This window comes from Peromyscus eremicus, chromosome 23, assembly GCF_949786415.1.
Source record: "Peromyscus eremicus chromosome 23, PerEre_H2_v1, whole genome shotgun sequence".
NCBI classification, from domain to species: domain Eukaryota; kingdom Metazoa; phylum Chordata; class Mammalia; order Rodentia; family Cricetidae; genus Peromyscus; species Peromyscus eremicus.
This window is the reverse complement of record NC_081438.1, coordinates 32,733,665-32,757,137: the sequence shown is the minus strand read 5'-3', so window position 1 is coordinate 32,757,137 and position 23,473 is coordinate 32,733,665. Positions and strand designations below refer to the sequence as shown.

General features: G+C 36.9%; 1 pseudogene; it reads right to left on the bottom strand.

Moving 5' to 3' along the window:
• Positions 1 to 23,473, bottom strand: part of LOC131897923 (vomeronasal type-2 receptor 116-like) — a 60,168-nt pseudogene that overhangs the window by 33,524 nt on the left and 3,171 nt on the right.

Sequence of the window (23,473 nt, the reverse complement as noted above, 5' to 3'; positions counted from 1 at the left end):
GGAGACATAACAACAGACAACGAGGAAATGCAGAGAATCATCAGGTCATACTTACCTGTACTCCACAAAATTGAAAAATCTAAAAGAAATGGACAATTTTCTGGATAGGTACCACATACCAAAGTTAAATCAAGAACAGATAAACTATTTAAACAGACCAATAACCCCTAAGGAAATAGAAACAGTCATTAAAAGTCACAAAAAAAAAAAAACCCAGGACAAGGTGGTTTCAAAGCAGAATTCTACCAGATTTTAAGAAGAGCTAATACCAATACTCTTCAAATTATTCCATACAGTAGAAACAGAAGGAACATTATCAAACTTCTTTTATGAGGCTACAGTTACCCTGATACCCAAACCACACAAAGATGCAACAAAGAAAGAGAATTACAGACCAATCTCCCTTATAAACATTGATGAAAAAATACTCAATAAAATACTGGCTAACCAAATGCAGGAACACATCAAAAAAATTATCCACCATGATCAAGTAGGCTTCATCCCAGGGTTGCAAGGATGGTTCAACATATGAAAATCTGTCAGTGTAATACACCATAGAAACAAACTGAAAGAAAAAAAAATACATGATCATCTCATTAGATGCTGAAAAGGCATTTGACAACATCTAACACCCCTTCATGATAAAGGTTCTACAGAGATCAGGAATACAAGGAACATACCTAAACATAATAAAGGCAATTTACAGCAGACAGACAGCCAACATCAAATTTAATGGAGAGAAACTCAAAGCAATTCCACTAAAATCAGGAACAAGGCAAGGCTGTCCACTCTCCCCATACTTATTCAACATAGTACTTGAAGTTCTAGCTAGAGCAATAAGACAACATAAGGAGATCAAGGGGATACAAATTGGAAAGGAAGAAGTCAAGCTTTCACTATTTGCAGGCAATATAATAGTATACATAGGTGACCCCAAAAAATCTACCAGGGAATTCCTATAGCTGATAAACTCCTTCAGTAAGTTTGCAGGGTACAAGATTAACTCGAAAAAAAAAATATCAGTAGTCCTCCTATTATACAAATGATAAATGGGCTGAGAAAGAAATCAGAGAAACATCACCCTTTACAATAGCCACAAATAATATAAAATACCTTGGGGTAACTCTAACTAAGCAAGTGAAAGACCTATATGAGAATAACTTTAAGTCTCTGAAGAAAGAAATCAAAGAAGATATCAGAAAATGGAAAGATCTCCCATGCTATGGATAGGTAGAATTAACATATTAAAAATGACAATCTTACCAAAAGCAATCTACAGATTCAATGCAATCCCCATCAAAATCCCAACACAATTCTTCACAGACCTGGAAAGAATAATACTCAACTTCATATGGAAAAACAAAAAACCCAGGATAGCCAAAAGAATATTGTACAATAAAACAAACTCTGGAAGAACCACAATCCCTGACTTCAAGCTCTACTATAGAGCTACAGTAATAAAAACATCTTGGTACTGCTATAAAAACTGATGTGGACCAATGGAATGGAATTGAAGACCCTGACATTGATCCGCACACCTATGAATATATGATTTTTGACAAAGAAGCCAAAACTGTACCATGGAAAAAAAGAAAGCATCTTCAACAAATGGTGCTGGCATAAATGGATGTTAACATGCAGAAGATTGAAAATAGATCCATATCTGTCACCATGCACAAAACTCAAGTCCAAGTGGATCAAAGACCTCAACATACATCCAGTTACACTGAACTTGATAGAAGAGAAAGTAGGGAGTAGTCTTGAACTCATTGGCACAGGAGACCACTTCCTAAATATAACACAAGTAGCACAGACACTGAGAGCAACAATTAATAAATGGGACCTCCTGAAACTGAGAAACTTTTTTAGGGCAAAGTACATGGTCAATAAGACAGAATGGGAAAATACCTTCATCAACCCCACATCTGACGGAGGGCTTATCTCCAAAATATATACATAAAACCTCAAAAAGCTATACTTCAAAATACTGAACAATCGAATTTAAAAAATGAGCTATAGAGCTTAACAGAGAATTCTCAACAGAAGAAACTCAATTGGCTGAAAGACATTTAAGAAATTGCTCAACATCCTTAGTCATCAGGGAAATGCAAATCAAATCGACTCTGAGAAAGCATCTTACACCTATCAGAATGGCTAAGATAAACACTGAAGACAGCTTATGTTGGAGAGGATGTGGAGCAAGGGGAACACTCCTCTACTGTTGGTGGGAATGCAAACTTGTACAGTCACTCTGGAAATCAGTATGGCGGTTTCGCAGAAAATTGGGAATCAATCTTCCTCAATACCCAGCCATACCACTCTTGGGCATATACCCAAGGAATGCTCAATCTTAATCACAAGGACACTTGCTCAACTATGTTCATATCAGCATTATTTGTAACAGCAAAAACCTGGAAACAACCTAGATGCCCCTCAACTGAAGAATAGATAAAGAAAATGTGGCACATACACACAATGGAGTACTACTCAGCAGTAAATAACAATGATATTATTAATTTTGCAGGCAAATGGATGGAACTAGAAAATATCATCCTGAGTGAGGTAACACAGATTCAGAAGGACAAACATAGTATGTACTCACTCATAAGTGGATACTAGATGTAGGGCAAGGGATGGCCAGACTGCAGACAACAGCTTCAGAGAGGCTAGCTGACAGGGAGGGACCTTGGAAGCAACACATGGATAGCCTAGTGAACTAGAAGTGGATGGGATCTGCATGAGCAGGCTTGGGGTAGGGGGTGGGGTTGTGGAGGGCAAGGAATGGGGGGTAAGAACATAGGGAAATGGGAGGGTCGAGCAGGAGCGGGGATGGAGTGGGAGAGCAGGGCAGGAGATACTGTGATAGATGAAAACATCATGGGAGTGGGAAGAGCCTGGATGCCAGGGAAGCTCTCAGGAATCCACAGGGATGACTCCACCTTGGACCACTGGCAGTGATCAAGGGGATGCCTGGACTGGTCTACTCTGGGGGCTTGGACCTACCTAGGTTCCGCGTTCCAGGCTCTGCTGACTCCCCATGGGAGACCTTGATTTGGAGGATGTGGGGATGGGAGGTGGTTTGTGAGGGAGGGCTGGGGGGTAAGAGGAGAGAGGAGGTGGGATCTGTGGGTGTTATGTAGGGTGAGTAGAAAAATCTCTTTAAAAAATGAAAAAAAAAAGAAAACAGTCAGGCTTCTAAGCAATACTTATAAAATAAAAAATAATATAGTAGCATATGAAACTAAAAATACCATACTAAAATAGTTCAAAACTACCACACAAGAGGAAAATTGTCCAAGAAAGCACATAAGAAACAGATATAGACACAGAGACCCAGTTGTTCACACTCTCAGGAATTTCAGAAAACCACTTATCTAAAAGCCATAATACATACACAAAATATGTAATATAAAATAAAAGAGTAAAAATGAAAAGCCTGACAAGACTTATGATACTACAACAACACCACTGAGTTTGCTTTCGCTTGGCAATCTAGTGCTACATTTGCAGCCTATACTTAAAAGAAGTTTTTGTTGCCTTCACGAGACTCTTAGAGACAACTAGACTTTAATTTGCAATTGGCTAGCAATTGGAAATAGCTACTGGGTTAGGAATGGAGGAATATGAATGCTTCCCATTTCAGCTCTGGGAACTCATCTGGTACAGACTGCTGCAGGCCCTGTGCATGTTGCCTCAGTCTCTGTGAGTTCAAATGTGCATCTACCTTGTTCATTTAGACGTCTTGTTCTCTTGGTGTCCTCTATACTTTCTGTGCCCAACACTCCTTGTGCCTCACCTACCACAGTGTTCCCTGTGTCCTGAGGGGAGGGATTAGATGGAGGCATGCAATTTAGGGCAGAGAATTCCACTGCCTATCACTCTCAGCATAACATCTGGATGTGGGTCTCTATATTGGCTCTCATCTGCTGCAGAAGAAAGCTACTTTTACAACAGTTGAAGAAGACACTGATACATTGTAGAATGTCATGAGTATTCATTTTATTGCTGTGTTCCTTTAATAGAACTGTAGTATTTGGTTTTACCCTAGGCCCTTGAGCTATCTTGTTTCAGATGCTTTGACACATGAAAACAGTATCAGATATATTTTTCATTTCATGGAGTGGACCTAAAGTCAAAGTAGATGTAACTTGGTTACTCCCCCAAGATCTGCTATTACAATAGCTTATGTTGCAGCCTGTATATACATCTGTGTGTGAATTTATGTTTGCGCGTGTGTGTGTGTGTGTGTGTGTGTGTGTGTGTGTATGTTTGTGTGTGTATGTGTGTGTCTACATTTCCATGTATTCTACATACTTTGCCTTGTTTTGTTGTTGTTTTTTGTTTGTTTTGTTTTGTTCTTTTTGGATTTCCTTCCTGTTTGTTTTCTAAATAGAGAGAAAAAGAAGTCATTAAGTTGGGTGGGTGGGCTATTAAGGAGGATCTGGGAGGAGATGAGGGAGGACAAACCATGATCACAAAGTATTGTACAAAAATGTATTTTAAGAGTTACCCTGATGAACCTATTCTCAAAATTAGAATCTGGCTTGTTTTCAATTTTACTATAATGATTGACATAATTTATCCTCTACCTTATTCTTAAAAGTTTACAGCTTGTGAACTAGAAAATGACTTATTACAGACAAATGACATGATACAAGGCACACAGCACATAATGTCTTAGAAATTTATGCAAATGTACATTACACAAGAAATTAGAAGAGTCAGAAATGCTGTTCCTAAAAATTTCATATTTTTATGAATGTTGATACAATATGGAGAAATGAGTACTCATAAATATGCAGAAGTTATACAATAAACAGTTTCAGTTGAAAAAATATAGAACAATTTATCAAAATTGAAGAATTGTAGATGACTGAGGACACAAACAGTTTGGATATCTCTAGTTGAAGATAGATATGAGCACATGTTGTACAGAAGTGGTTACAGAAGGGCTTTTCAAACCACAGATTTAACAGAAGCTTCATGTAACTGACTGTTTGGGTATGTATCTGATTAACTGATATCTGAGCTTGGGTTATAATTAAGAAATAAATTTGTCTTTGCACAATCCTAATATGCATCTCATTACACAAATATTTGACAGAGTAATATATTCATGTCAAAATCATATTCATTTTTTTAAATGTGCCTTTGTTCACAGCAAAAGCATACATAAAATGTAAGTATGATGAATCCAGGAAATATATCAAGTGCATCAAAAACACTTGGATATGTATGAAAATTTTTGAGACTATGATGGTAAAGTTGTACAATGTTGAAGAGGTGAAGAATACACACATATCCTATTCATTTTTTCTTTGATATTAATTGAGAGAGATAATGGATTTTTATTGAAATAAGCATACTAATTTAGAGGAATGTGCAAAAATATTAGAAGATGGGAGAATCAGGATGTATTTCACCAATAAATGAAACCAATAAATAGAAAATCTTTAATTGCTATATGATCTCTGACAACTGGATTGGTACTAAATAGGCTTGAAGGCTTCTAAATTAGAAGTCAGCTTCTAATATAAACAAATGTGTAAATAATAGAAGATGAGAGAATAAAGATGACTTTCATCAATGAATGAAATATATATATACATATATATAATCTTAAATTTCTATATTATCTCTGACAATTGTATTAGTGCTCAAAAGGCTTGAAGAATTCCATGTAATTAAGAGAACACAGACTAAGCTGTAAGATTGACTTTTTCTCTAGAATATGCTTTGTTCCTGACATGAGAAAGCACATTCCTATGTGGTCTTAACAAAATAATATAGCACTTGGGGAAAAAGATGCAACCTAGGAGACCTGCACTGGAAGCCAGGATAGAGAAGACTTCCACGGCCACCATGAGTTTCCCCTTGGTGCTGTGGTAGACAGGGAGGAAGGTGACCCACACACTGAAGAACACCAACATGCTGAAAGTGATGAACTTGGCTTCATTGAATGTGTCAGGCAGGTTCCTGGACAGGTAAGCCAAAGTGTAGCTCCCAAGTGCCATGGAGCAGAGGTAAGCCAGGACAGAATGGAAGGCAACACTGGAGCCCTTGTTGCATATAATAATTATGTGTCCATGTTCAGAGTGAGCATCTGAGTCAACATAGGGAGGAGAGGTACTCAGTCAAACTCCACAGAGCACAAGCTGGATGAGGGTGCAGACGGGAATGATGAGGTTAGGAGCCCTTGACATCATTATCCACCTTATCAGTCTCCCTGGAACTGTGACCTTGAAAGCCAGAACCACAGTAATAGTTTTGGCCAAGACTGTGGAGAGAGCCACTGTGAACAGGACTGCAAATGTGCTCTGCTGCAGGATACAGGTGGCTGTGTTGGGATGGCCAATGTATAACAATGGACAGAGAAAACTGAACATCAGAGTGATGAGCAGGATGTAAGAGAGAGCCTGATTGTTGGCCTTGACAATGGGAGTGTGGTGGTACTTCACAAAGACACCAAGAACACCAGCTGTTAGTGCAGAGAAGCCCAGAGCCAAGCAGATGAGTGCAATCCCCAAAGGGTCTTCATAGGACAGAAAGGTCACTGCTTTCTGGAGACAGTGGTTCTGTTGTGCATTTGCATAATGACTTTCTGGACACCTCACACAATGATCCACATCTACCCAGGAATTAAAATTATTATGAGTCTCTGTTCAGTTTCCCCTTTTGTCTCAAGCCAATTCATAGCACCTTTTGTCTGGCATTTGCCCACATTTCCTCTGTTGTTCCAGACTCAAGTAAATCAGTGCTCAATAGTGGTAATTACTAAATGCTCTCTAATCAATCATTCCAGATCAATACTGCCTATCTTCTTTGTTGGACATAATGTGAACAAGTCTATACTTTTCATTGTTATACTTAAATATAATTTCAATTAAGTAATAATTTATGTTTCTATTCATTTATATTGTCATAAATTGTTTAATTAAATTGCATAAACCTAACTTGATCATAGGATCACCTCCTTCTGAATTACCTTGTGTGACTTTGTCATGTGAGTTCAGTATAAGGAGTATGTGCTTTGAAATTTCTTTCTTGTAATGTTGTTCTCAGTCATCAGATTCAGGTTAACTATTCCTATAGAATTGATTTAATTCTTCATTGTGTTCCTTTCTCTGACAGTACTTGTGGGAATGAGAATTATTAGATTCCTGAAAGATGGAAAAACTCCCTTTGAGAAACTGTTTAATCATTTCCAGGGAGAAAATATCTATTTAATAGATAGATATAAAATACTTGTTTTAATTTTAGTATGCCATGGAATAATTTTTGATACTTTACTACTTATAATTTGTTGCTTGAATTTCTAAAGGGTCTTATAATAAAAAAAATCCAGAGCCAGATATTGTGGTAAATGCTGAAAGATCAGAGAGACAAAGGAACAAGCCACTGCCATGTCTCACCTCGCCACTCCATGAATCTTCTGACTGTTTTCCTCTGTGTCCTCAGTCAAAAGGACCTAGGTGGAAAGGCACTTAGTTCCTGTCTCCTCACACCTTATATACCTTTCTCTGTCCAGCCATATTACTTAATTCCTAGTGCTGGGATTAAAGGTATGTGTGCTTTCCAAATACTGGTAGCAACATGCATGAGATCTCAAGTGCTGGGACTAAAGATGTGTGACTACTACCGCCCGGCTCTGTTCCTCTCCTAGATTGAATCAATCTCATGTAATCCAGGGTGGCTTTTAACTCACAGAGATCCAGACAGATTTCTGCCTTGCGAGTGCTAGGATTGAAGGTATGTGCCACCACTACCTGGCCTCTATGTTTAATCTAGTGGCTGGCTCTGTCATCTGATCCTCAGGCAAGCTTCATTTGATACACAATATATCACCACAATAATTTGTGAGTTTCATGATGAATTCAAAATATGTAAATATCAATGTATTTATCCCATATTTTCATTAAATATTTCTATTTTGTATTTCTCATAAAATGTACATAGTTTTGCAAAGTGGAATTTGAAATTTAATTTTGGTTGAAAATTCTAATTAAAAATCTATTGAATTCATCATTTCGATATTGCCTACAAAATCTTTTATTCCATTATCAGCATTTTATTTGATGTTTATTCCAGATGTGCCTTCTTGCTACCCTTTCACTATCAAGGCACTCTGTCTCTACTGTATCCCATGTGTTTACACCTATTGGTTTCTAACAGAGCATGAATGCTTCATATGCACAACCTCTTATATTCTTTAGTGAAAGCACAGAGTAAATAAGTCATGATAAATATTTTATAGAGATTTAAACACATTTTTTAAATATACACCCACCTCATTCAATGTGGTTTAAGTTATAGCATTCACTGTTTTGAAATATTTAGCATTTATGTTTTAGCTTTTTCTTTCTTACTAAAAATATTTCAAAGTGTCCACTTAATCTGCAACCATGTGGGATTGGGAATTTGATACTGATGTTTCTAGTTTCCTCCAATGAATATAATTACCATGTGCATGAACTTACTATGGCACAAATGTACTCAAAGCACCTATATACACATTAAATTTTCGATGGTATGTATAGCCAGTATCAATATGCAGTTTGAAATTAGGCAAATTAAAGAAACCAAAAAAATTGAAAGTTTCTATCTATATGAAGCAAAGTTAAAACATCTGAATGTTCAGGAAAACCATTATGTTGCTCAAAACATTACTACTGATACACGAATAATCTCATTAGACATAAATGTTAAGGTTGAGGAATCCTCTTTTATTTTCTCTCCATATTCAACATTGTGTCTGTGTGTGCTCCTCACTTTCACTGTTTCAATTGTCTCATGCCTATTTTCTGTTCCTTGGATATATTTTGACATAAGGTTCCTCTACTATGTCCACCTTTGACTGGAAAAGAGGATCTGTCAAATTCAGTGTCCTGTCTTGTTCTAAGAACAAGGGTGTACATCTATGCCTTGCATATTTACAACACTGTCATTAATGGAAGTGGTAAAGTATCATTTCAACTAGTTGTCACAAGACATTCTTTCATAATTTACCATTTCTATGTTTAATAATGATTCCATTAACTTTTTATAGAAAATAGAGTCATTTGTATAAAACAAGTTAATGAGTACTTATCACATTCTTTGGCTTATATTAATCAAATTAAAACAGAAGAGATACAAATCTACATTCAAATTATGACACATAGCATCTATTGATTTAAAAAAATTGTGTTCAATGTAAGATTCTCATAATAAGATTTTGACATACCTCCCCAATGGATATATATTTGTTCACAACATGTATAAGATCTTTAATACCTATGTTATTGAAGGATATCCCTCGCCATGGAAGTTACATAGCTTGATGTTTCTAGTACTCACATGGGGATGGAGGAAAACAGGGAAGAAAAGATACTCATTAAGGGAATTTGGAATGTTATTTATACTGGAAATCAAAAAGATAAAGTTAGATAAATGGTTCTGTGGTTCAGGATACTATTACTCCTAAGGAGGACCTAGTTTCAGTTGCAAGCACCCACATGGATGTCAATGCTAACTGTGCCTCCACCTCCAGAAGATATGATGCCCTCTTCTAACTCTGATGTGCACTAAGCAAGTACATGTGCACATACACGCATGCAGGCAAAACACTCACATATAAAACAAAATTAAAAAATGTAAAATAAAAAATTTTAAATATGTACATGGGTAAATCAAATATGACCTTTCTGATCACTCCTGATGAACCCAGAATCATGACTGAAATTATCCAACTAAGGGCCATAAGAAATCAACCCTTCAATGTGTGTTAACTATGAACTAAGTATGGTTTGAAATAAAAGTCAGCAATTTATAGTGTGTGTGTGTGTGTGTGTGTGTGTGTGTGTGTGTGTGTGTTAAATGCCATGGTGAAATAAAGCAGACTATTCTGTGATGGGGAAAGCTTATCTCCGAAGGAAACAATGGCTGTAGTAGATCAATAACATACATCAAGTATGAGTTCCAATGTCCAGAGCACCATCCAAATTGCTGAAAAAATGAACGAAAAAATTTTTACTTCTAACTGAAAGAATCACAGGAATTATCTACTTATCTCTACTTTTCCTTCACAGAACTTGCAGAACACTGTGGAGAGGTGGGAAATACCCCAGTCAGACTGACACTTACCTGTCTCATTGGCAATCTCATTGTCTGGACAGCGAGTACAATCATAGCAGCAGGCAGCTTTCCCCTCCTGAGAGGATTTTCTGAATCCAGGAACACAGCTCTCACTGCACACAGAGCGGGGAAGCTGAGAATTAAATATAGAAGAGAAAATACTCAGGAGTGTATAGTTTTAAAATAATAAAAATGATATTTTTCAATATAGAACAATGATATGGGAGGATTTACATTTATTATTTGAAGATTTTTGTTTTGATGCATTGCTTCTAATTTCAATATAGTATATCTAAGAAGATCAATGTGTTTAAACAATGATCTAAAGACAACAGAAATCTGAACAATTGTGAAAATATAAGAGACAGGGCAAAATAAGAAGTTAGGTCATGGAGTATGTGTCTAAATGGGCAAGTATAATGACATACTGATCCTATTGTATACTTCCTGACAGCTGGAGTGAGCAGCTTTGTTTCTCAATGGTTATGCTTAGCTAACATTTGTCAGCTTGACAGGATTTGAAATAAACATATGAATTCGTCTTTGTGACTTTCTGTGAGAGATTACATATTCTATAAGTATGTGCACTATTTCATTGGTTGTTATTGCTAAGGACTGAAAGAAAAACAAAAAGGGATGTGAAGAGCAGTGTTCACATCAGTCTACTTTCTGACTGAAGATATATCATGACTCACTTTCTCAGATCCTTGCCAACATGATTGCCTGAATCATTATGAACTGCTCATGCCAAATGTGACCCAATAAAGTCTATGTTCTTAAGTTATGTCTACCAGGTTTTTCTTTTTCTTTTTTCTTTTCTTTTTTTCTTTTTGGTTGTGTGACAAATTGCTTCCTTTTTTTCAGCAGCAAAACATGTAATTAAACCATTCACATGTGTCATCCATGCTACTGTGCATTACCAGGTGCCCTAAAGCAAAATGACCATGCATTGATATTTCCAAATTTGGCAGTCAAACTAGTACTCTTGTCAGGTGGTTTCATGATAGGAATGTAATCTTAATAAATAGACACTGTACTTATTACTGGAAAAAGGTGACCATAGAAAACAGCATGGATAAATAAACAAGCCCATTATTCGGTATAAGTTAACAAATACGTTCTCATAAAACAGTAGTTATGTTAGTACATATGGGCACTGAGTAAGGAACCAACAATCATTACATCCACAAACAAATGTCTATTGACATAAAGATCAAAACAATGAGATAAGATCCAGCCCACCTCTGTAAATCCTATAGCCCACTGTATCATATGGTCAGACAAACATAGCTCTTGTCCCTGTGGAGCTTTTGGAGAAAATGTTCCAACTTTCATCTTTTGTCTGAGACCATCTGGAAAATTCCAGAAGTTGAGAATATCATATTCTGCATCTAATTTCCTCTGTGAATCCAAAACCACAAGGTTTCCAGCACCATTTTTTAAATGGACATTCTTGAGAAAAGGGTGAAGCTAAAAGAGATGCACAATTTGATGATGAATTTGTTCCCAGAAAGGTTCAACAGAACCCAATGAAGCAATGCACCTTATTGTCCTAAATCCCTGCCATTATTTGCTAGCTATAACAAGTTATCAACCTTTTAATGGATGAAGACCAAATATGAATATTGTCACAATGTTTCTAGACAGTTAGTGTAACACAAATTGCTAAATGGTCTTATTTAAAAAAAAAAAAAAAAAACCAACCTGGAGCCAGTTATTAGGGCGAAAGCTGAGAGATCAGAGAAACAGAATAAGTCAGCCACAAGTTTTTACCACTAGGAAATCCTCAGCCCAAAAGAGATACTTCCTGTATCCTCACACCTATATACCTTTCTGTGCCCTGCCATCTTACTTCCTCTCTCCACCCAGCTCTTTCAGTTCCTGTCTGTCTGTACAGACCTACAGACCTCCATGGTTAACTAGTGCTGGGATTAAAGGCATGTACCACCACCCCGGCTCTGTTCCCAGTGTGACCTTGAACTTACAGAGATCCGGATGAATCTCTGCCTCCCAAATGCTAGGATTAAAGGCGTGTGCTACCACTGCCTGACCTCTATGCTTAACATAGTGGCTGACTTTTTCCTTTGATCCCCAGATGAACTTTATTTGTTAGAGCACAAATAAAATATCACCACAAGTTAGTTTCAAAAGAAAGAATTGACACACACAAACACACAATAACAAGCAAATAAACAAATAGATTTAATTGATGAATGTGAATTCAAGCAAATATCCACCGTCTTCAAGTGCTAGCTGCATCCAAATATTTAAGTAATCTAGTCAAAGTTTCAGTTTGAAAACTGGGGTGTTTATGTCCAAAATGTAATGAAAATAATCAGTTAGGAAAGATAACCATAGCTTCAGAATTTTAACCATAAGGATCTAATAGCATTTGACCATTAAGGATATAGTTCTCCTATTTCTGTTCTATAATGTATTTAGAGATAATGAGGTTTCAATTGAGTATTATATCATGAGAAGATTCTGAGGTCAAATGTAACACAAAGTATATAACGACATACATTTAAACCTTGTTATTGCCACCCATTCTCATGAACAACGACACGTGTCTGCAATCACTTCTATATGTGGAATTACATACAGTCTCTCAGGTGGTTTTTGTAAAACCTGCCACAGTGTACAATCATGTAATGTGTGCTTTTGTAAAACCTCAGTATGTCATTGGGCTAAAACGTTGATAAAATATACAGGTATACAAACATTGATAAAATATACAGGCAGAGAAATTACCTCCCAAGGGAAGTTACGTATCTCCCTATTTCCATGGGGCTGAATTTGTACTTGTTTGAGTGTCATCTCATGGAGACTGTGAGCCACAGCATATACAGAATTATATACATTGTAACTCTCTTCAGTCATATCCATTTCCCAAACATTTTTAGGCAACATTTCCAAGGAAACATTGGGTAGACAGCTACTCAAAATTTTACAATCAGGTCCAGAAAAAGGACAATTGAAGTATGTGTTCCACAAAACAGCAAGATAACCATCTTCTGGGTATTTGGAAGGGTTGTATGTCTGGACAAACTTCCTAAAATCAGAAATCTCAGCACGGTGGTGTGCAAAAATGAGACTCCCATGGAATGAATCAAATATGAAATACTCAAAATCAGTAGTTGAATCCCATTGTGACCTCATGATCCAAACTTTCCCATTCATTAAACGTATCCCTGTATTTATGATTATACCATGTGAAGATTCGGTGTCACCATAAATGAAAACCACATTCGCAGATGATTTCAGGATCTTCAGGTAAGTTGTTCTGGAAAAGTCATTGGAGGAAATCAAGTTGTCCTGAATCATTTCTACAAAAGCTATGCACACTCTGTTCCTGTCCATCTCTCCTCTCAGGTCTGAGAGAATCTCAGCCCCATTGTGGTCATCTATGAGAACCAGTCCCACCCAGGTCCAGCTGAAATGAACCATCAAAATGGCAATGCCTTGTGACAGAGATGTGTCCTTGGGTGCTGTCTGGTAGAGAGAAGTGAACTGGACTCTGTCACTTAGCATAGTGTCAAAAGGCCCAAAATTAATCTGAAGGAAATTTCAAATAGGAAACAAGAGTGAAAACATTGACATAGAACACAATTTAAGACCTGAGGTGACACTTTGGATTGGTATAGACTAACTTTTCTTTTTTTAATTTTTATTTTGCAATACAATTCAGTTCTAAATATCAGCCACGGATTCCCTTGTTCTCCCCCCTCCGACCCCCCTCACCTTCCCCCCCCAGCCCGCCCCCCATTCCCATCTCCTCCAGGGCAAAGCCTTCCCCGCAGACTGAGATCAACCTGGTAGACTCAGTCCAGGTAGGTCCAGTCCCCTCCTCCCAGGCCGAGCCAAGAGACCCTGCATAGGCCCCAGGTTTCAAACTCATGCAATGAGCACAGGACCCAGTCCCACTGCCTGGATGCCTCCCAAACAGATCAGGCCAATCAAATGTCTCACCCACTCAGAGGGCCTGATCCAGTTGGTGACGCCTCAGCCATTGGTTTATAGTTCATGTGTTTCTGTTCGTTTGGCTATTTGTCCCTGTGCTTTATCCAACCTTGGTCTCAACAATTCTCGCTCATACAAACCCTCCTCTTTCTCGCTAATTGGACTCTCAGAGATCCACCCGGGGCCTAGTCATGGATCTCTGCATCCAGATCCCTCAGTAGTTGGATGAGGTTTCTAGCATGACAATTAGGGTGTTTGGTCATCCCATCACCAGAGTTGTTTTTGAAGAACTTTATAGAATTACTCAAAGACAGAATATGTTTTTCTTATCAACCAGTATAGGCTCCACCATATTTTTTTAATCTCAAGCAAAGTATATGAGGCTACATAACCAAATGCCTGATTTATACACTGAAAGATGAATGACACAGCATCATTTCTTTACATTTGAAAACATCTGAAATGTCTGCAGTATAATACTGGTTTCTTTTTTCTTCACAGCCAAGTCCCTCACCTGTGGATATTTGTAGAGATTGAGCAGTCTCCCAATATGTGCAGAGGTTGCCCATGATGTTCCTGTAAGTAAAGCAGCAGCCTTCTTCTGTCCTCTACATGTGTAATTCGGAATGATTATTTTAGCTCCTGTGAGGCAAGTAAAAGCTTCCTGGAGAATATGCCATTGATTGCTTGGGACATGATAGAGATCAAATCCTAGAGATGTGTTGGGTAAAATGTGAGTATTCTTATTGATCTCCTCAACAGCAAATATGAAGGCCAAAGAAAACTGGTAGCTCCTCCACTTGAACCTGCAGAGAAGGATTGTCAATGTTTATGAAGGGGAATCATATCATATTGAACAGTATGATGCAAGGGCTTTTATACCTTCAATATTATATATCTACAAGTAATATTTTGTGTCATCACGGTAATGGTTATAAGTTGAATACCCGTGTATATAGTAAGTGATGGCTTAAACCTAAAAGCCTCAGATGGATCTAAAATTTCTGGACAAGAATGTTGACCTGAGCTGATAACAACCTTGGAATCTCTGGTAAGGACAAACACAAACAAACTCCCCTACTTCTTTGATGCTGTAGTGAAATAACCAGAAGATGTTAAGCTTCCATCCTTTAAAGCTCCCCTGTTCTGTCCTATAAAACCCCCAAGTCCTCCATACCACACTCACTATGTCTGTACATAGATGGAGAGACTGTAGCCCTTCAGTTGTTCTGATGGAGGACCAATGATGCTTATGGTGATGTCTACCTGTGTCACATGCATCAACCCCAAAGCAACATTTGGATCTAAACCTGGGAGGAGATTGGGGGTATCCCACACCCAAGCACATCCCTTTGAATTCCTTTCCTCTCTTCCATTGCCATTTCTCTCTCCTTTCTGAGAGCCATACAATGAAGAGTAGAATGACTCAGTTAGCTCCCAATGGTTTAACAGCCTACAGGTTTGACTTGAATCCTCTGGGGGTTTTGTTTGTGTGTGTGCTCAGTTTTAGTATTTTCCCTAATCTGACTGCCTCTTTTGCTCTCCCTTCACTATGTTCTTACCACCCACACAAAGTCAATTATACAACAACCTCAAATACCGGATGACAGATGTAATTTCATTACCCTGCAGCTGATTTCAACTTGAACAGAAAATATGACCAAGTTTATTGCACACATGACTTGAGGATTCTCATCAAGATAGAACCATCATGTGACTTGACTGCTAACTTTGCTAATGATATCATAAAGAAAGCACATGCCATGTGACTTCACCACCATCTTGGTTAATGTCACCACTTGGGACAAGTCAAAATAGTGGCCACCATTATGCTTTATGGTCTCATTGAGTCCAATAGGACCACTACACCCATTTTATATACAACCATGGAGAAAATTTTGGACTTCTATGGTGTTTATTTTGTAACTTTTAGTGTTTTGTTTTAACAGCAATAGACTTTGCATGATATAATTGCTGGCTTCCAAAGATAAACTAATAGAAATCCACAGATCCCAACAAAGACGCAAAGAATGAATTGCCAACTGAGAGACAAGGTGCAGCCAGGAAAGCGCTACTAGAGTGGCCTCAACTAGGTGTCACTGCTGATTCGGACTGGTAAGTCCACACTACTTTTTCTCTAAAATGTCCTTTGCTCCTTTGTTCTCTGAATATCTTCTTTGTTTCTACACAAACTTACAAAATATTTACTAAGGATCCTTATGTTAAGTTTCCCTTTCACAATGAAAAAGATAAAACTCTAATGCCAACAAGCAATAATCATAAGATTTTCATTTATTAGCATTTGTCTTTTGCATTACTTATGTATAGACAGTTCCTTTGAAATTATGGTTTGTTGTTCATATCATGTACTTAATAACAAAATGATTATAGGTAAATGCTCTTGTGAACTACAATTGTTGATTTGGCCTTCATTTATTTTGTTCATAGTAATATTAAAGGTAAAAAAATCTTAAATACAAATATGTATTTAATCAACATGACCACATAGATAAAATAAATAGAAATGACTATGTTTCTGAACACTTCTTTGGAACAATTAACCTGAGGTTTTACATATAAATTTAATGTCTACTTTTAAGTCCAAGACTTATGGAATCATACAGTTCTGGTCAAAATTATATCTCCTTGATGCTTATCCCAACTCTGGTTCTACAATATAGCGCATATCACTTAAGGTTATTGATAACCTTTAAGATATTATTGTTCCTAAACCAGGATATTTTAGTCATATTGGAATATAGCCATCATTTATATATGAATAAGATATATTTGTGCTTGTAAATGTGATATATATATATAGATATGATGTATGTATGTATGAATGCATATAAAGAAATAAACATTTTAATGATTATAAGGACATTTCCCACCAATGAAGCCTCATTTAAAAATAAATAAATAAATATGTGTTTGAAGATCCAACACAGGCATTTTGTCCTGTCTAGTAAGTAAAACAACAAGAAGCAGAATCTACCTTCAATTCTGGTAAACTAAAATGACAACAGCAGAACATGTTAAATATTAATAGGACTTTAAAAAATGAGAACATGACTTGACAATATTTTTAAAAGGTGGGAGGGGGATATCTATCTATCTATGTAATGATAAATTATCTTAATATATACTGAGTAAAGAATTTTCAGTGACTAAACCTAGGTCACCCACATTGTCATCAGAAAGACCTTACTTATTTTCTGTAAGCCTCATGAATTCATGGGTTCCCTATGGTGAACTTTGACAAGAATGAAACTTGGCGTCATTGAGAACTTAAAGAGAAGGGATAGACATTACTTGAGGCTTCCCCAATGAAAGAATATTCTCACAATAGACAGTAAATTTAGTTGTTAAACCTCCTATGCCTCGTGGTCTTTTCATTTGGAAATTAATCACAACAAAATTAGGTATGATTATGTGTCCCTTTGGCAAGGGATAGACTTGTGATCATTATTCTTGGTTATCTACTTGATGACATATAATCTGGATCTTAGAGGTAGGGAAACATCCTTTTAATCCAGGTATTTTAGACACTTCCTTAATCTTGATCTTTAGTCAGGAAGAAACACTTTTAATGCACAGCTAATTTTGATGGGCACCTACATAAGGACATGGGAGAAGGAAGCTTTTGTTCTTTGCTGCTTGCTATCATGCCACTACCTAATCCACTCCTTCACTGGCATTAGAACCTACTCCTTCTGGATTCTAGAATATATACCAAGATATGTGGCTTTGAAATATCTAATTATGGTATTTACCTTGATCCTCTACATAATGTACTCAGAGGAGTACATTTATACATGTGTAAAGTTTAAAAAAAACATATCCGTTGAGTAGTAATGCACACAATAATAACTACACTGGCAACAGAGATAAAATAAACCTTAATGTATAGAATGAAAATAAAAAAGATATTATGTAAATATAAAAATAACATATTCATAAAATTTGAAAGTTGTTTCCAGTAACATAAAGTATTCATGCTACATCACATTATACAAAAATTCAAAACACACACACACACACACACACACACACACACACACACACAAACCCATGCATTTGAAGAGCAAGGAAAAGAAATACAATTCTCTCTTCATGAAAAAATGGATATTTTGTAGAATTGTGTACCTAGTTATGAAAACATATTGAAACAAATATAAATATATACTGAAAAAAATCAAAACATATTTTAAAATTACAAAACAAAACAACTAAAAAATGTTAACAACCTTATTCTCAATAATAGAAAATGACCAAGAGAGCATGTAGTGTTTCCTATAGATGAGCCCAGAAGTGGAATAATTAGGTCATATGTCATGTTATTTCTATTTTAAAAGTTTGATGAGCCTCCAACATGATCTCCATAATATCTCTAAACATTTTCATGCCCCAATAGAAAATAAGGATTTCCCTTTGCCAACAGCCTTTCAAATACTTATGGTTAGATTTCTTGATGATAACTATTATACTTCTAGATAGATGTAATTTGCTTTAAACACAAAAGGAACAGCCAAGTTTTTTATTTATAACCAAGGAGGATAATGAGAAATTGAGGACAAACAGCCTATACAACTAATTCTGTTTTCAGGCTAAGTATCAACATGAAGTGGAAAGAAATTGGATCATTGTCCTCCCCTTGTATAGGAATCAATTCAAAGTGAATCACAATCCTTAGATTGAAACATGAAACACAGAAATTGATAGAAGATCACACACTTAATAATTGTCAAGACATTGGTGTAGGCAAGTTCTTACTGGAGAGAATGTCAATGTTACACAAACTAGCTTTGGGTATCAAAAAATGAAGCCACACAAAATGAAGGTACAACTACAACAAAATGAAAAAAAATACTCTGTAGAGCAAAGAAAATTGTTATCAGAACACCATATAATGGGAGAAAACATCTTCCATTTGTTCTCTAGGTGTTGATCTAATATCTAAAGTTTTAATTAACTGAAAGAAGTTAGTTATAAATCAAGGAAACAAAACATCTAACCAACAAATGGGTAATGGCATGAACAGATCCTGTACAAAAGAAAAACACATATAGCCAGCAGCTACTTTCAAAAATTTTCAACATCAATGATTATCACATAAATGCAAAACTAAAAAAAAGTATTGATTGTTTCAATGATAATGTTTCAAGATTCAAAGATACATCAGCAGGAAGAGACAAAGAACAGAAATGCCTGCTATGGATTATTGAATGTTTGCTGTTTCACATCTTTTCCACTGAAAATCCAAGAAGATAGAATTGTTAGAAACTCAGTTAAAAGGATAATATGAAACACTGGAAAAATTAATGGGTGGTTAATCCATTGATATTTCAGGGGAAACCAAATCACATGCAGTTCATATTATTAATGAAGGGAAATGGAGTAGAAAACTTGAGGTGGTTATATCAATAATTAGACCATGGCTATACATGAGAAAAATGAATGATCAAGATAAGAATGGAAATCTTTTGAGAAATCTTGAAATTCATATTTTTATTTTCAATAATAAGTATAAAAAGTGTTTGAAATGAACATAACCCTGTGAGAATTATTAGGATAACCACAAAGCAAGTATTATTTCCTTTAACATGAAATATATTTATTAGGAAGAAAGCATCTAATTAGAAACATTATGAAATCCAAATTATCAAGGAGTATATTCTCTATGAAATTGAAAACCTTCTGTAAGGCACAGGACACTGTCAAAAGAAAAAAATGGCAGCCTACAGAATGGGAAATTATCTTCACCAACTCCACATCTGACAGAGGGCTGATATCCAAAACATATGAAGAAACTAAGTATCAAAAATTCAAATAATCCAATTCAAAAACGGTATAGAAACCTAAACAGAGATTCTCCACAGAGGAATCTCAAATGGCCAACATCCTCAGCCATCAGGAAAATGCAAATAAAAAGAACACTGGTCTTCTGGTCTTCCATCTTACACATGTCAGAATGGCTAAGATCAAAAATCCAAGTGCCGGCTCATGCTAGTAAGAATGTAGAGCTAGGGGAATACTCCTCCAATGATACTGGGAGTACAATCTTGTACAACCACTTTGGAAATCTAAATGATGGTTTACTGGAAAATTGGGAATAGATCTACCTCAAGCACCCAGCTATACCACTCTTGCAAGTACACCTAAAGGATGTTGCACTATACTAGAAGGACACTTGTTCAACTATATTCATAGCAGCTTTATTCTTAGAAGCCATGAACTGGCAACAACCTTGATGCCTTTCAACCAAAGAATGTATAAAGACATTTTGGTACTTTAATACAATGGAGTACTACTCAGCTGTTAAAAACAATAACATCATGAAATATGCTGGCAAATGGATGGAACTAGAAAAGATCATACTGAGTGAGGCAACCTGGACCCAGAAAGACAAACACAGTATATACTCACTTATAAGTGGATATTAGCTATAAATGAGAACTATGCTACAATCCACAAACCCATAGAAGCTAAGTAATGAGGAGGGCTCAAGGGGATGGGAGGAAGCATGCATTTGTTTGAGTTTCTGAAAACAATATATAAACTTGTAATTGTATTGTTCAAATGCTACTTTGACTCGTCTTGTCAACTTCACCTTTAAGTAAATATGAAAAAATGATGCTTACAGACGAGTAGAGAGATTATCTGTTTGTAGTATCTTATGGGGGATATTATTGTCCATTTACAAAGTGACTTTAAAAGGAGGGAGAATAAGGAATAGGAGACCATGGTAAATGAAGACCACATGAGAATAGGAAAAAGCAAAGTGCTAGAGAGGCCCACAGAAATTCACAAAGATACCCCCACAACAGACTGCTGGCAATGCTCGAGAGACAGCCTGAACTGACCTACTCTGGTGATGGGATGGCCAAACACCCTAATTGTCGTGCTAGAAACCCCATCCAATGACTGAGGGATCTGGATGCAGAGATCCATGGCTAGGCCCCGGGTGGAGCTCTGGGAGTCCAATTAGCGAGAATGAGGAGGGTTTATATGAGCGAGAATTGTTGAGACCAAGGTTGGATAAAGCACAGGGACAAATAGCCAAACGAATGGAAACACATGAACTATGAACCAATGGCTGAGGGGTCCCCAACTGGATCAGGCCCTCTGAGTGGGTGAGACAGTTGATTGGCTTGATCTGTTTGGGAGGCATCCAGGCAGTGGGACCGGGTCCTGTGCTCAGTGCATGAGTTGGCTGTTTGAAACCTGGGGCCTATGCAGGGTCGTTTGGCTCGGCAGGGAGGAGGGGTCTGGACCTGCCTGGATTGAGTCCAACAGGTTGATCTCAGTCCTTGAGGGAGGCTTTGACTTGGAGGAGGTGGGAATGGGGGGTGGGCTGGGGGGAAGGTGAAGGGGGTGGGAGGGGGGAGAACAAGGGAATCCGTGGCTGATATGTAGAACTGAATTGTATTGCAAAATTAAAAAAAAAAAAGTACCTGACCAGGAAATTAGCCATACTTCTCATAGGCATTAATATGCATTAATCTGAAAAGAAATATTATTTTTAGTAATATATGTATATATAGTAATAAATACATATTTATTATCTTGGAATATATATGTGTGTGTGTATTTACAATGCTATATATGAATATATATAGTGTTTCCTTATCATCTTTTAAATTAGGACCTCACAAAATAAAATAAAATTAGAGATGAAGCCACAAAAACATTATTGTACATTCCATGTACATTTTATGATTACAGGAAAGAACTTGCCTGTGTGCATTCTATCAAAATGTGAGGAGAATCAAGTAAGAGGGGAAAAAACAGAAGAAACCCACTCTCCACACATAGTCAGATAGGCACGCTCCTGTGAATGGATTTCTCTCACCATATTTGTTCTGTCTATTTCAGACTAGGCTGTCAAAACATACTTACATCTACCAAATTTTCCTCTCTGATCATTTATCCTGCTGTATATTCCCAGGGCTGATGACTTAGCACTGCATTCAAGTTTCAGCAAAAACACAATTGCATCACAAGGACCAAAATTTCTCTTCACACCTAACTGTCTATCTGCTGACCTTATACCTGGACAGTGCTTCTGCATTTCCATTTTACAGAGTTTTGTTCTAAATTGAATGCAAGCCATCTTCCTCCATTTTATTTCTTAATACATGGATTCTACAGCTACAGAAATGTCTGCATGGAATAAATAAATCTCATATCCCTCACAAAGAATCCTACATAGACGTTTCTCTCCAGCAGAGTCCACATAATTTTACCCATTTGTCTGCCAATGCCCCACAGCCTTAAAACTAACTAAGAAACAACACTCAGAGGTCGCCCTCAACATCTATAGGATCTCCAGAACACATCCATACCAACTGTTAACAATCAGAAACACTGGAATGAAATGGAGCAAATTGTGCAAAATTGACAGAGTCTAAAAGATTACTAATCAAAATTATAGATGAAAACTGTAAGTCATTTTGAAAGCATTTTCACAGCAGAGGTCCCAACTCCAGATTCTCATATTCTGACTTGCAAAACAGCAGCAGCTAGCACAGGCAGTCCCTGTCACTCTACCATCACACAAAGACTCTGTAGTCACTGCAGTAAAGGGCATCATTTCTTCTCAAAGGAGAACAACTAGACTTTGAAAATTGCCCAAAGCAGTGTGTAAGCTTTTTAAAAATATTCCGTCCGCAGAGAAAACCGTGAACATGTCCTACCCCGATCAGCTAAAAGCAGGGCAGAGGAACATAGATGGATACAGAGTATCATGTGTAAAATAACAAGAATTAAAACAAACCCTTCTTTCTTTGAGAGAAGAAAAGGGAACAGGACAACACACCTGAAAAAGAGATTTGTGAATACGAGAGAGGGAATGCCAGGATGGGAAATTAGCATTAAATTCACGTGAATCCAAACTTACTTGAGGACACTGAAGTCTGAATTCTGTAAAAGCACTTACCAGAGATCACGCATATCTTCACCTTTAAGATCATCTGTTTTCCTGAGATAATAATGGAAAAGAGGAACAAGTGCAGCAATCATCACCTTTCCATCACTATGCAAAGAACTTAGTGCTTTTAACTTGCACAAAAAATCATCCAAGGAGGACAAAGGAACAAGAGTCTGCAAGAGCACGAAAATAAAAATTCGAGAGAGCATCAAAAAGCAGAAGCGTCTACCACAGTGTAAGCATGGGGGACACAGATCCCAATGTGTTTAACAGCTACATATAGAGCTCATATTTTTGTGGACACAAGAGTTTGTAATATTCCTGGTGACTGAAGTCATTATTGTAATCACATGTATTTTTGACAGGCCTCTTCTACTTTCTGTGGAGAATTTTGGAAATCTCTCTTCCCTGAGACTTCCCATCTGAGACCCTCCATTAAAGATAAAAACAAACTTCGAAATACATTTGGGA